This window comes from Andrena cerasifolii, chromosome 4, assembly GCF_050908995.1.
Source record: "Andrena cerasifolii isolate SP2316 chromosome 4, iyAndCera1_principal, whole genome shotgun sequence".
Lineage (NCBI taxonomy): Eukaryota > Metazoa > Arthropoda > Insecta > Hymenoptera > Andrenidae > Andrena > Andrena cerasifolii.
Window position 1 is genome coordinate 1,427,765 of NC_135121.1, and position 15,267 is coordinate 1,443,031.

The 15,267-nt window shown below is 41.6% G+C and overlaps 1 pseudogene; it reads right to left on the reverse strand.

Moving 5' to 3' along the window:
• Positions 1 to 13,040: 13,040 nt before the first annotated feature.
• On the reverse strand, positions 13,041 to 13,647 carry LOC143367983 (uncharacterized; annotated as a pseudogene).
• Positions 13,648 to 15,267: the final 1,620 nt, after the last annotated feature.

Below are 15,267 nucleotides of genomic sequence, written 5' to 3' on the forward strand. Positions count from 1 at the left end.
GCGCGATCAGGTAGCTTCATTTCAAGTTTGTCCTGTTGATTATACCGACCATCATGGACAACATGACGCGTATTGACGAACAGACGCGTGTAATAGAGCCAAATTATTACTTGCCTCATCATGCAGTTTTTAAGGAAACTAGCACAACGACGAAGATGCGGGTTGTTTTCGATGGTTCCGCAAAATCGTCTGGGATCTCGTTAAACGAGACCCAGATGGTAGGTCCGACAGTTCAAAGCGACCTATTCGCACTCTTAATTCGATTTCGCAAACATAAATTCGTGCTGTTGGCCGACATAACAAAATTGTACCGGCAAATACGCGTACGTCAATAAGATCTAAGGTTTCAGCGGATTCTTTGGCGTTGCGATCCCAAACTTTCCATTAGCGTATATAAATTGAACACCGTCATAAACGGTACAGCTTCCGCTCCGTATTTAGCAACACTCGTCCTAAACCAAATAGGGCGAGAGCGACTAGCCCACTCTCCGCATTAACTGCTCAAGTCATTATGACCGATTTTTACGTGGATAACCTGTTGACGGGATGCGAGACATTAACAGAAGCACGTAACCTACGAGACGAATTGACGCACATTTTGGGACTGGCAGGGGTCCCTTTACGGAAGTGGGCCAGTAATGATCATAGGACGTTGACGCGGACACCTGATTCGCGAAGTTAAATCGAATTTCATACAGAGGACAATGACCCAAAGACAGGACTGTTGTGGGTAACACGGCGAGCTTCGGTATACTGCGAAGGTCTCGTTACAGAAATCGGTAACCAAACGTAGTATCTTTTCATAAATTGCCCAAATGTTTTACCCGCTCGGTCTAATAGGACCGGTCGTCGTAAAGGCCAAGATAATCATGCAACAATTGTGGCAAATACAAGTGGGTTGGAATGAATCCCTACCGCAAGACCTCCATACAGAATGGTTCGCGATTCGAACGGAATTAGATCAGGTTAGTGAAATAAGGATTCCGCACCGCGTCTTATGCGATAATAATAAAGTAGTAGAATTGCATGGATTCGCAGATGCGTCGGAAAAAACATATGGAGCCTGCATTTATATTCGATCGTTGCAAAAACCAGGCACATAGGTGGTATGTTTGCTATGTGCAAAATCTGGTGTAACACCTTTGAAGTCTATCTCGTTGCTTCGATTAGAGTTGTGCGCCGTGTTGACTCTAACGCAACTTGCAGACAGGGTTAAACGCGCACTCCAAATTGACCTAAAGCATGAGCATTATTGGTCTGACTCCATGATCGTATTAACATGGATTTTAAACCAGCCTACAAAATGCAAGGCTTTTGTGGCCAACCACGCTGCTGAAATCCAACGCTTAACACCAGTTGAGAATTGGAGTCATGTCATATCGGAAGAAAATCCCGCGGATGTTATTTCGCGAGGTGCTGGCCCGGGTAGTTTGATTGACAATGGACTTTGGTGGTTCGGGCCTTGATGGTTGTCGCAGGAAATTGAGCACTGGCCCACGATAGAAGGCACAGTCGAGAATTTACCTGAGAAACGCCAAACTCGGACCACGTGCTGTGTGGCAGCGGAAAGGTTTAATATCTTTGACTGTTTTTCAAGTTACTCGAGATTGCGTAGGGTTCTTACGTATTGTCTTCGGTTTATCAGGAGGCTTGTAAACCGAACTAAGATCATAACTGCTGGAACATCACCAGCAGACGAGCAGTATTTGACCTCCAAGGAAATTGCAGAATCTGAAGTCACATTGGTGCGACTCGCACAAAGAAAAACATTCTCGAAGGAGATTGTGTTGCTGGCATCCGACAAACCTCTATCAGATAAGGGGAGATTAATCTCGCTCAATCCATTTTTAGACGATTCTGGGATTCTCAGGGTGGGCGGGAGACTTGTAAATGCGCCTATAGTATATAACCACAAGCACCCAATGATCTTAGCGTCGAATCACTACTTTACTTATTGAATATGAGCATCGCAGATCAATACACGCTGGTTGCCAGCATACATTAGCTTCACTGCGCACACGGTTTTGGCCAATATCAGGCAAACGTGTGGTAAAGAAGGTTCTCCATCGATGCCTAAGGTGTTTTAAAACAAATCCCACTGGCACAAGTTACTTGATGGGCAACTTGCCTAGCGCTCGGGTGACTTCTGCTCGTGCCTTCAGTACCTGTGGTGTCGATTATGCAGGTCCGTTCTTCATCAAGGAACGGGGGCAGACGCGTATAACACATAAGACCTATATGTGTTTGTTTGTTTGTGTCGTAACTAAGGCAGTACATATCGAGTTGGCAACGGACTTGAGTACTGACGCGTCTCTCAATTGTTTACATCGTTTCATAGCACACCGAGGACGAAGCCACTGTATTTACTTGGATAACGGAACCAATTTTATTAGGGCTCGAAATGAGCTCAATGACTTAGGGTTCTTGTTGCAAGACAAGCATCACAATGATCAGGTTCAATCATTACTAACAAGGGAGCAAATACAGTGGCACTTGCTTCCGCCTCATTTCGGAGGTCTTTGGGAAAGCGCAGTTAAATCGGTTAAACGACATTTGAGGAAAGTTGTAGGTGACTAGAGATTGACGATTGAGGAATTGTATATGATTCTCACACAGGTAGAAGCTTGTTTAAATTCCCATCTTCTGCACCCTTTGTCAAGCGATCCCATGGACCTCACACCCTTAACCCCAGGTCATTTCTTAATTGGTGCTGAATTGATAGCTCTTCCTCAACCGGACCTGCTCCATTTGCGTCAGAACAGGCTGAATAGATATCAGCTGATTCAGCAGATGATACAGCACTTTTGGAAGGATGGCACCAAGAGTATTACACGAGTTGCAGCAACGTCATAAATGGCGTTCAGATTCACCAAATGTTCTTATTGGCACTCTGGTACTCATCCGCGAAGACAACTTGCCTTCTCTACGATGGCGGGTAGGAAGGGTTGCGAAGTTGCATCCAGGAGCAGATGGGGTTACTCAGGTGGCGTCCGTCCAAGTTGCTAATGGGGTTATAAAACGCCCTGTGACGAAATTATGTATTCTTCCATTGGCAACTGAAGACACCACGACATGATGTCATTGTAAATTTTGATTCTTTAGAATTAGTTATAATTGTGTGCATTCAACCAAGTTATATGCCCGTATGTTTGAAGATACCTATCGGTGGGTATTGTAACTGTAAGATATTGTCACATTATATTGTTTTCTGTGTTTCTATATGTAACGTAATCATTAACACTTGTACGGAATGTATCATTGTTCAAGAGTTTAGTTTATAATACTGTATTAGGATAATGTACATCATAATTAATGTTATTAAACGCCTGTGAGTTCAAGGTGGGCGGAATGTTTAGTCTTACATTAGCCAGACCACCTTGGTCGTGCTATTTGTTTAGGGAAAGTTCGTTTTCATCCAGATTTCCAAGACAGATGCGGAAAACATAAATCTTATAGACTAAAGAGTCCTTGACTCGCGCCGTCGTCCTCGGAGCGCCGAGTTTGACGCATCCCAGACCACGAGGATCGGGCTCTTGAGGGCACACCATAGGTCCGACGGTTCAACGGTTTTTGCCAGCTAGTGGGCCGCCGGTGACGTCAAGGCCCGGGGTTTTTCCCACGCGTTGCAGAGTCGATACCACCACGCAGAGGAAGCCAACACCTACCACTCCAAGAAGGCACGCGAAGGGCGCAATGGAAGGGTGTTGTGAAGTCGCGGGACGCTGATAGGGCAAGGCCCATTTTCCAGACCGGGAAGGAGGGCTGGGAGATTTGGAGGAAACTCGGTGACAAGCCGAGGGCAGAACTCACTCAGATCTCGCTAGAACTAGATAAACTCGTGGGCACACTCCATAGTTCCTTCGGAGTCGTATTGTTAAACCTGCTTAAGTTAAGTTTTGTGTTAAAATAAACAATTTGAAATCAATTGAACATTGTCCCTATTTGGGGGTGGTCCTTCATAGTCGGCACTTAGCTGCAAATTTTAACAAACCCTGAACGAGTTTGAACTCAACCACGGGGAATTAACACAGCTGAAAGTAGGGATTCCACGCTTTCAAAATATCGATACGACTATTTTTGCCAGAGTTATGACCATGTGAACTTGCCCCTATTTTTCGGGTTCCTAGAGGTGATCCTTTAATTAATGTGACGAGTGTGTTACGTCCTGAAGGGACTTCCTGTAAATCCCCCCAAGCGGTTAGAATGATTTACTGGGTTCGCGCTCTATTAAGGTGCTAAAGCACGCCATGACTATATTTACCAAGGAAGAGGGAGGAGAAAGGGTGTTGAATCAATCGGTAGACGGAGTTTAAGGGAAAACGTAAAGAGTAAAATATATTCTTGAAGAAAGCGAAATTAGATTAACATACTCGGAGACGGCGGTTCGTCTCTGGTGTCGCTCGCAGGCGTCCTGAGATAACAAACAGCACGCTTGTCGTCTATCGTTCCGCTCGCAGGCGGTGTCGGTGAACCAAGCGCAGGTCGTTGTCGCTCGCTGTGCCCACGGGTGGCGCACGGGAGTTGGTGAACCCGATGTCCGCCTGGTTCGCTGGTTTGATCCGTCGCACGTCTTCGCGGTCGCGGTGGCTCGTATCGGCGCGTTCTCCCGGCGAGGCCGTTTCTCGGTATTTCGAAATGGAGTTACACTTAGCTTAACTCGATCGGCCGAGCGCGATTCGCGTAATAGACTCTGACGCTGAGACGCGATCTAGACGGCGCGATTCGCCGTCGATACTTCCTAAATCGAGCCCTGATTCTAACTGTCCGAACTCAACTCCTCAACTCTACTCTCTGCTCGCTCGCTCGCGGTTCTTGGCCGAACCCCGCATTCTCGTCGGCGAATGGGGAAAGCCCCGTCGGCAATCGTTGATCACTCCTTATTTGGAAGCCGCGCTTCTAGCCCTCGACGGTCACGTTGTCCTTACGATCGCGACGCGCGGACAGCAAGCACGGGAAGGGCCAGAAGGGCTCATGTAACAAGTGTATATTCGAACAATAGGTGTTTAATACCCGTGGTTGATCATTCAGATCGTTCGGGTGTTGTTAGATGTTGCACGTGATGTGCCGACTATAGAGCTTCACTCGAAGGACCATCCCTCTTGTTGGATAAGGGAAAATAATTGTATACAAGTCTAACTCTAGTGAATGTATTGCGTTTATATTGAAAGATAGTTTCTATCTGCCTGCGAGGCATACATACTATACCCGAGAAAACTACAAATCCCAATCATTGGCTGTTAACGATAACCGGGGTGAGAAAATCACGGTTGCTATTGGTCGCCTGAAAACAGTGGGTGAAGCAAGACCGTGGTGGGAGAACGTCGCCGGCGAAGACAACTCGACTTTCCCCAAACGTGTATCTGGTAATACTCAAGGTCAAGTCCTATGTAATAGTCGACGAAAATTCGGACCTAACCCTGAGATGTAAAGATCTGCATCGCAGACGACCAGGCTATACCTCAAATACTGCCTGTCGTAATAAATTTTACAACCCTGTCCCTGTTACAGGGTGTCCCGGCAAAGGGTGATCAATTGATGCGTCGACAATAGGACTACTAGAATATCTAAGCAAAGAAGGAAGAGGCCAAAAGCAAATAACCCAAGCAAGATGTGAACATTTAGAAAATTGGAACAGGTACTGGAAGGTGGAGTAAGGAAGCCAGTGTGATATGTGTGGGTATATGTAGATTCGGAAGCCTAAAACATAGGGAAACCAAAAGGGAGGTCAGGATGGAAGACTTGACAAGCGGGAGACAGTGTAAAAAGATTATAGATTGGTTTGAGAAGCTGCAAAATAAAAGAAAGGAGAATAAAGAAAGGAAGCGGGGGGGGGGGGTAAAAAAGACAAAAGAAAGTTTTATCAAACAGGAGAAGGTGTAATAAGTACGGTAAATAGTTAGTAGAAGGAGATGGTGTGTGATAGGGAGAGAGAGAGAGTGAATCGAATGAATCAAATACGTGAATAAGATAGTTATGTAAATCTGTATAAGTTTGTGTAAACCAAGTCATATTCTAGGCAACGAGGTTGAATAAAACATATATATTAATATTGTACCGTGGAATATACAAAAATTTATTGGCGCAATAACGTTATTCAAATAGAGTTGTGGTTAAAAACGTCAATGTACACGTAAAACACTTTGTTACAATATAAAAGCTTTATTAGCTTGTACATACAAAACGCGCACAACTGTGAAGCCGCGAGTAAGCAAGTAAAGGTCTGTTCCAATCCACGCATTATGTGCATGGACCACAGCGCAGTCGCTGCGCGTATTCATAGCGGTCCGTTTCCAACAGCGCATGAACCGCAGTAACGAAACGGAACGGTTTCCGATGCGTTTGATGCTCGTGAGGTTGTGCGGGAATGTTCAAACTTACTTACAATTAGCTATGTAGTTGGATGGATTACATTAAATTTAATTCGAGACTTTTGGACGGTGGTCAAAGCACGCTTCCTAACTACATTGGTTACTTCGTCCTAAGGATCGGGGACCGACTCTTAATGAAATTTGATGGCTTTATTGGTTCCTGGATTTTCTCAATCCGAGTTTTTCTATTCTTCTTGAACAGCGATTCCATATTATTGAAAGCGAAGACCATATTTTATGAGTTTTACAGGACGAACTGCTGCTTACCCAGCAAAAGCAGATGTGCATAGGAAATATAAAGGTATTTATTATCCGCGCCCGGGTTAAATTGAAGGTTTTGAAGGCTATTGAATACAATCGCAGGCTTTCGTATGTACGTCTTCTGAATTAGAGTACAGCTGTAAAGTTAGCATTATAAGAACATGCTCGAAAAACTTAGCAGTAAAAGCCTTTAAGAAATAACAATGCGCGGCACGTATTTGCTTCCTTTCTCATCTTCCGTTTCGACTCTGCCTAAATCCTTCTAGATGTGCTGTTCGCTTCAAAATTGGATCCGTTGCGTTGGTTGCGTTTCATGCAGTGAGTGCATTGACAGTGTTACGGTACCGCGTGAGAACGCGTGACCGTAGTTTTATATTAAATGGCTCTGGATAGCAAAGTTTCGACGCGCCAAATTTGAATTGTTAAGTAAGGCAATCGAAATTATGAACAGAAACATTCCAATGAATACTACTTAGAAACACTCTCTAAATAATATTGATTAAACATTGGTTTCGGTTGCTTTGCTATTAAATCACCGATACTATGTGAAACGCTCGTTTTTAATTAATGAAGAACCAATCAAATAATTCGTTAGATAATTAAGAAACTATTTATATAATTGGATAACTTTATTAACCAAAACATGTTACATTTCTAATTCTGAACAACGCCATTGTACATCGCCACTCGTTGATCAACGCCAAAAGCAATCAGACGTATTCTTCAATTTGTCCTACTTAAAAATAGAAACCAAGTTACAACAGAAACAAGCCTCAGTCTATTTATTTAATTCCTTGCTAATCATCACCTGAAGAAGTTGGAGCCAAACATCAAGGGCGAAAGTGAGCAGAGCGGATCAGCGCTCCACGGGCAGCGGACCCAACCGCATCCTTCTCAGAAATCCCTGCTACATCACGCAACAGCGGCACAATTTGATTCGTAGAATTCCCTAGAATCCTCCAACTTCTAGCTCATGATGCATGCAGCAACTACTGCAAATAGGCAGCCAATGCACATATTGCGCGCATGTGTATTTGTCGCTTTACGTGTGCTTCTGTACTTCGAATTCGAATACTTCAAACAGGGGAAAGCAGGGTAATTCCGGCTATATAAGTAAGAAACGCTATAAAATTTGAGCAACTTACACATTTGCTAGTTTTTTAATGTGAATTGATAGTTTGAAGTGTCTAGTTTTTATTTGTATGACCGAGAAAGCATAAATTTACGTTGTAACAACGTTGGAAGCAATAACACAAAAATGTCCATTTGACCGGAATTACGGAATTAACGTAGGGTAATTCCGGCCATGATTTTTCTTTATAAAAGAAGTGGGAAAACTGTTAAATTAATAAAAATATATATATATAAAGTTAACAAATGTAGCGTGAAAGAAAGAAATATCCAATAAACATTTATTGTCATGTAGCATATAAGTTATATTTTCTGTCACTTCCAGGGGGGGACCACATAAGCTGGTGTATGTTTTTCAAAGCGTACGTAAAGAGACAAATACACATGCGCGCATGAACTGCACGCTTCATGCGCTAGAAGTGTGAGAATTCTACAGGGTGTCCCACTAAGGAGTGGACAGCGCGATATCTCTTAAAGTATTGTCGATAAAAATATAAAAAAAATAGGGAATTGCATGGTTCGAGGGGGCCCATTTATTAGCGCGAACGAATTTTGTTTTCGATTATTATTTTAAAAGATACGATGGTCAAGTTCGGTTTTTCAAATGGAACTATTTTTTTTGAAGACCTGAGTTGATAGTGCGTTCCAAGACAAATTCAATAAGCTTTAATGTATACACTTTATTTCCACTGGTTTTTAAGATATTGCGCTTGCAAGTTTACTGATTTTCACTGCAAGAAATCCCTCTGGAATGGCAAAAACCGGGGGCGGTCTTACTAGCGCCACGGGTGGCACTGCCTGTTGAAATGGATACTTACCTGCCAAAGGTCTACGCCAGAAATGGCAGGCCCAAAGGCTGGACAATTCTTTTCCGTCAGAAATGCTACTTAGGTAGGTATCGTTACTTTTATTTCGCACTTGCTTCTACGCTCGGATGGCCGGTTCTTTTGGGAGGGATGCAAGTTGGATTGGTTCTGATACAATCTGCTCCCTATGGTTGAAATTTAGTCTAGCAACTTTCACTCCTCCTAACCTAACCAATCCAACTTGCATCCCTCCCAAAAGAACCGGCCATCCGAGCGTAGAAGCAAGTGCGAAATAAAAGTAACGGTGCGCTTCTCGATACCGCATATGTACCTAACTAAGTAGCATTTCTAATGGAAAAGAATTGTCCAGCTTTTGGGTCTGCGAACCCTGTCGTAGACCTTTGGCAGGTAGGTATCAGTTTCAACAGGCAATACCACCCGTGGCGGCAGTAAGATCGACCCCGGTCCTTGCTATTCCAGAGGGTTTTCTTGCAGTGAAAATCAGTAATTTTGCAAGCGCAATATCTTAAAAACCAGTGGAAATAAAGTGTATACATTAAAGCTTATTGAATTTGTCTTGGAACGCACTATCAACTCAGGTCTTCAAAAAAAATAGTTCCATTTGAAAAACCGAACTAGACCATCGTATCTTTTAAAATAATAATCGGAAACAAAATTCGTTCGCGCTAATAAATGGGCCCCCTCGAACCATGCAATTCCCTATTTTTTTTATATTTTTAGCGACAATACTTTAAGAGATATCGCGCTGTCCACTCCTTAGTGGGACACCCTGTAGAGAATCTTATGTGCCACCAACGCCACCAATGCACGCATAGACTGGAAGGGAACGGTTTTCTCTGCAATCTGTGCACATAATGCGTGATTTGGAACCCTAAGTAAGTAAAAAGGGTATCACCCAGTGGAGGCAACCTCGAAACAAACCACAAGGTTGGCAGTACATTTAGCGAAGGATTGAATAAAGAAAAGAATTACAATTCTTACAAAATTAATTGTAAATATGAACTAAGATATAGACTAGAATATAAACTAAAATATAAATAAAAAATAAATGATAATATGTGAACATAAAATATACGATTTAATTATAGAAAAGGAAACAATATAGTTTTGTAAGTAAGTAGTTGTTTATTGATTTTGACAATAATTTAAATTGGCTTTTAATATCACCGTTTTTCAAACATTGAGTTTGATAGCCTTTAGGAGTATTAGTTATAGTAGCAAATAAAAAGGTCTTTCCACTGGCGCTGAGGAAGATAGAGGCGCGTTATATTTTATGAAGATACATTTTATTTTTGGGTACCTTTCAAGTAATTCTACATCTCGACTTTCCTCAGAAAAATAGTGGGCAATCAGCTTTGGATCTTGGATGAGTGTGTTCGAAAACATTATCGGAATCTGATTTGAAATTACAAAAGTCATCTTCCTTCGACTTGCTGTGAGAGTTTCTTATAGTAATAATTGGTTCCTGATTAAATTCCATTGCTACAGCTGTGATAAATAAATTTTTAAACATTTCATAATAAATTGGATCTACACTGTTGTATTCCGTAACTTAATCAATTTATTCATTTATCACTTAATCAATCATATTTATTAATTCAATTTATTTTATGTAATAATAATTCAATACAATTGACGGAAACTTAGACGAATACAAATTACTTATAATAGATTTAGAACTAGATTATGGTGTCAAGACTGTTCGGACTAAAGTGCTCTCACTAAGGAGATATTGCGTGTTATATATAGGTGGTTTCGGTAGTTCAGAAAGTGGGGGTTGAAAGGGATGAGGGATAGAGATGATGGTTCAAGGATGAGTAATAAGGAACGGATGAAATCACAGAAGAACGAATTTAGGATATTTACTATTGCTATCTGTAGTAGTAAACGAATGATTAAAACTAGAGAAAAAGAAATTTGAGGCGTTGGTATACGACACCTTCCGCCATAAAATTGTTTAACGGGAGTTAGCAATTACGTGCACCGTGATTAATAATAATTACATTACATAGATATTGAAAACTACAAAAGCAAAACGTAAGATAATATTATACAACAACACACGTAACCATTTGGTTTTGAATCCTGGGTATGACAACGCAGCTGTTATTGCATTCTCCGCTTGAGGGCTTGAAATATTGAAAAAATTAATAAAACGTGTTTCGACATTTTCCAAGAAAAGTTCACAAAGTTTTTTACAAAATAAAAAGTTCTTTTGGATTAAGTTTTGTGAATTTTTCCTAAGGATTAATAAAGTCGGTAACAAAATACCATAATATGTGTTGTTTTCACCTTGTAGAATATCTAATGCGTCTGCTACAGGTTTCGCATACGACAGATATTCCTCAATGTAATCAAATTCTTGGTCTATAATATTAGTTTTTAAGCCCAAACCTTTGTTGAGTGTAGCAGATTTGTCCTTAATGCTTAAAATTTGTTTTAAGGAATCGTACTATTCCAGCGAGTATCACCAGGTTTACTGACAAGGGAATACCGTGAATCTGGACTCACCGATTGGAACGCAACTTTGTGGGTTTTTAGAGTGACTCAAAACAAGAAAAACGGTATGTTTCATTTGGGCCCTATCGCCCTTTAAGCAGGTGGAAACTAACCTCACAGAGAAATTGGCACTTCCACTTTTTTGCGTATAACTTTCAAAGTACAATAGACAGAAAAAGATGTTTCAAACAAAAGTTCAATGGCGCAATAAGCGCTACAAATTTCCGTTAACAAAATATTTGAAAGTGAGTTTTTTTTCTTAAAAAAAAATTTTACCTCACGTTATTTTTAACAATTATTACATTTACATAATAACTAAAAATATTGGGCGTTTTGTCAACCATGTATAGGAATTGTATAATGTACCATCAGCTTATGCCGTTATACGATGGCAAGTACACGGTGCGCACGGTTGCGCGCTCACAATACATAGCAAGTTGCATAATAAGACTCGTTCTGTTTGCTGCAGGCCTTAATACATGACGGTGCCAAATATGATAACATAAAAATATCAAAATTTAAAGTATGTTTTGTCTATAATATCTATGATGTTTTCTGTTTGTGCAATACTATGCTGCAATCAAATACCCTGCACTGTATCACAAATGTATATAAATATACATTTCATAACTATTCTTAACAAGTTATTTCTTAACCCTACGGTTAACAATACGTGTACACATATATGCATTTCATTCCACATAGTTTTCACAGGCATGATGTTGATCAAAAAAGTGTTCTATGCATAGATATTTTTAACACCACGCACATCTTATAATAGCAGGCATATTACACAGATGACAACGTGGCAAGGTATATGCTTCAAGAAAATTGAAAGAAAAGTCTACTGGATTTTCAAACCGCGATAGTCTTTGTTCAAGGTATTCACTTCTATACCAAGCATATTTAAATAATTCTTAGAATCTAGGAAAAGACAATTGAATATGTGTGAGCGATTGCAATTTGATGATATTATTTCGCAAATGTAAATTTACGTCAAGATTGTATAGTTAGACGCGGTCTGAAAAAGTTCTTACAAAATTTTTCCATATTCGAAAATCAAAAACGTCCAGCGGTTGTATCAGACCTGTTGTTCCTTTCGGTATGGTTAACGCAATAACTTGTTTGTTGGCCGGAATATTTTGTTGAAAAGTGGAAGGACAGTGACCGCTCCATGAATCAAGCAACAAAACACTTTGAGATCGAATTTTCGGTAAAAGACTTCTGTTAACCAAATGTTAAAGAGTACGATGTCACCTTTCCAAATTTCGATGAAGTTGTGACGAAGTCACGTCACGAGCCATGCGAACGCCCGGCACCGAGGCCGGGGGGGTTAGTTCGCGTCGCGACCGCTAGGCGGCCGCGGGCCCAATACCTATCTCGCGGGCGAAGATGTACGGCCTCACGATATAAAGGCCGCGGCGAGCGGAATCAGGAGCTCTTGTGCCTGTCGCTATACGGCTTCAAGCAATACAAGACGCTCGCTTTTTGAACTCCTTGAGGTTTGTCAAGAGTCGGCCATCGCCACCACTGTACCGTAACCAGCCTCCGTCCGAAATCGGCCGAAATTTATCTTGCGCTTCACCTACGTCAGAGAGGTGTTTCTGCGCCTATTAGGCCCGAGCCCTACTGCACTCTGAAACACTCCATTGTACGACTCTCAAACGAACGCGCCTTTTAAAGCCATTCCGAGCAGAACGTTCCACAAATCCGCACCCTAGTTCCTATTGACTCGCCGCCAAAGTCGTCGCCGCCGCGAAACGACGCGTCCGCCGAAAACAATTGCAAACAGAATAAACGACAGGCTTAATGTAACATTAAACACGCTCCAGTAATGAACTTGTTACTTGTTACCCAGTGGTTACTTATTCGCTGAACCCGGCCATACCGACTGAGTCGGCACCAAATCCCTTGTCCGTCCCACCGGTAATCGACACACGCAAACGACGGCCGATTACAAAGTCAAGAACACATTAGCCGGTTTGAATAAAGTTATTTCCACCCTGGGACCAAATTCTCCAGTAGTTTCTTTTAAAACCATAAACAGGGGTGACAGTAACTGGTCGCTCGCAGAAATCGTAGGGAGAATCGTATAACTGTGTGTGATTGAGGATACTGATTGCACGGATGCTTCTATAGTCTTTTCACCACGGTGTGTCAACGTACGACCGGAACGCATTTCTAAATTAAATCCACTCTCATCTGCGTTGAATGCATTACTTGGGTTGTGTGAAGCAATGTGTGGTTTTTCCCAATTTACAAATTCGGAGGAAGTTAAATATAAATGTTGCTTGTCTTGCTGTGCTGAACGGCTGACGAATTTTGTAACTTTTCTCAAAACGATGTTGTGCCTTTTTTTTTAAATTCAAGATCCAGATACAGCCAGTTTTGAATGTTGGAAGATTGACCTCCTCTTTTGCTTCTAGCGCCCATCTTCTTATATCAATGTCATGTATCAGTGAGCCCTGATCGATAGCACATTGAAATTTGTCTAACACATATTGCACGACAGATAACAGCTGTTCTCTGCGTGTGTCACCATTCGCCAACGCTGCTTCCCAGCGATACAATTATTGAACTGATTTAACTTTCTTGAATTAATGTTACACACTGCCGAGAGGTTTTCTATCTTTTGAGCCCCTTCTCCAAAACTCAACAGCTCGAATTTTATAATTTAAATCTACGTTACCATTTTCACCTGGGACACACACATCATCAAATTCATTACTCGTAAATTCTTCGTGTTCCTGGATATTATCGTCTTGAACAAACCCACATTCTTGGGGTCGCGCTAGATCTTCAAATTCCAGGGTCGTAATGTAGTGGTTGTGAATGAAATGTCATGCTTACTATCAACTATTATGGTATGTATAATTTCTAATAATTCGACTTCCCTATGATTAATAGGAGACAGCGGTATTCTAGATATATGTAGAGCAGTTACCAGTAAATTAATTACATTCGCCGGATTTATGTGCACCATTTTATCGATAAATTGTACTGCTTGCAGTTAAAAGAATGCCAGTGACAACAAGTATGAAGTTGAGCTGCGAAAACTTGGTATTTATAAGGAGACAGAAAGATAAGGATACAAGGATGTCTCATGCAAGATAAGTTTGTTTCTTTAAAAACGGCATGACTAGTTAATCTTATGTATTAATAACGGGAACTTTACAAACACTCATGCGAAATTATCAATAATTAACCATACACTTGAAAACATCACATGCTAAATGTACTTCGTGCAAAACAAATATGATAATTGTATCAACACTTTTATCAAATGATTAAATATACCTTCTACAAAACGAATATGAATACCACTAAAAATAGCTAAATAAGCTGCAATATCTCTTTTATATTATCAGTAATAGATTATATATTGTTGCGAGCACCCTTTGGTTGGAATCCAGGGCCTGCTGGTGCTCGTGACAGGAACAAGAGGACAGCGAGAAGAAGGCGATCGGATCGATCGCCTGTCAAGCTGTCATTCGATAGCCAGACGCCATTACGTGCAGACGCATCGACACTTACATATTTCTCGCGTATTAGTCATTGTATACGGTTATATCTGTTACTCTGTTCTTGTTAATGTTCTGTTGCTTTTGTTGTACTTTCTCATTAAACTCCTGCTATGCCGAGCCGAAATTATAACATTGGTGTCAGAAGTGGGATGCCCACTCGCGCATCCGCGGCCTCTTCGAACATTTCTCCTGCAGCGACGGGTGATGCCTCCATACAGGAGCTTCTCACCTCCCTCCAGTTAAGCATCGTGGGACAGACGCGGGAACAGCGGAGGGATGACGAGGCCCGCTGGCAGAGGGAAGACCGTCGCAGGGAAGAGAGGGAAGCCGCCGACCGTCAGACACAAGCGGCTTTTGAGGCGCGCATGTCGAATATGGAGGAGCGAATTCAGGTCGTAACCGCTGGACCAACAATATGTAGGAATCGGTCGTGTTGGGAACGAGGCATCCGAGCGTTATTGTTGTGTTGCGTGCGAGATTCGGCATTCGCTGTTTGAATGTCGAAGGGCAGACAGAATACGTGTGTAACGCGCAGATCCTTTGTCTGATTCAAACGGTCCTGGGAACTATATTCCTGTATTTGTGTGTGTGAGTATTAGTATTTAGTTTTGATATTAAAAATCCTACATGCATAATACACTATAGCATCTTTTAATA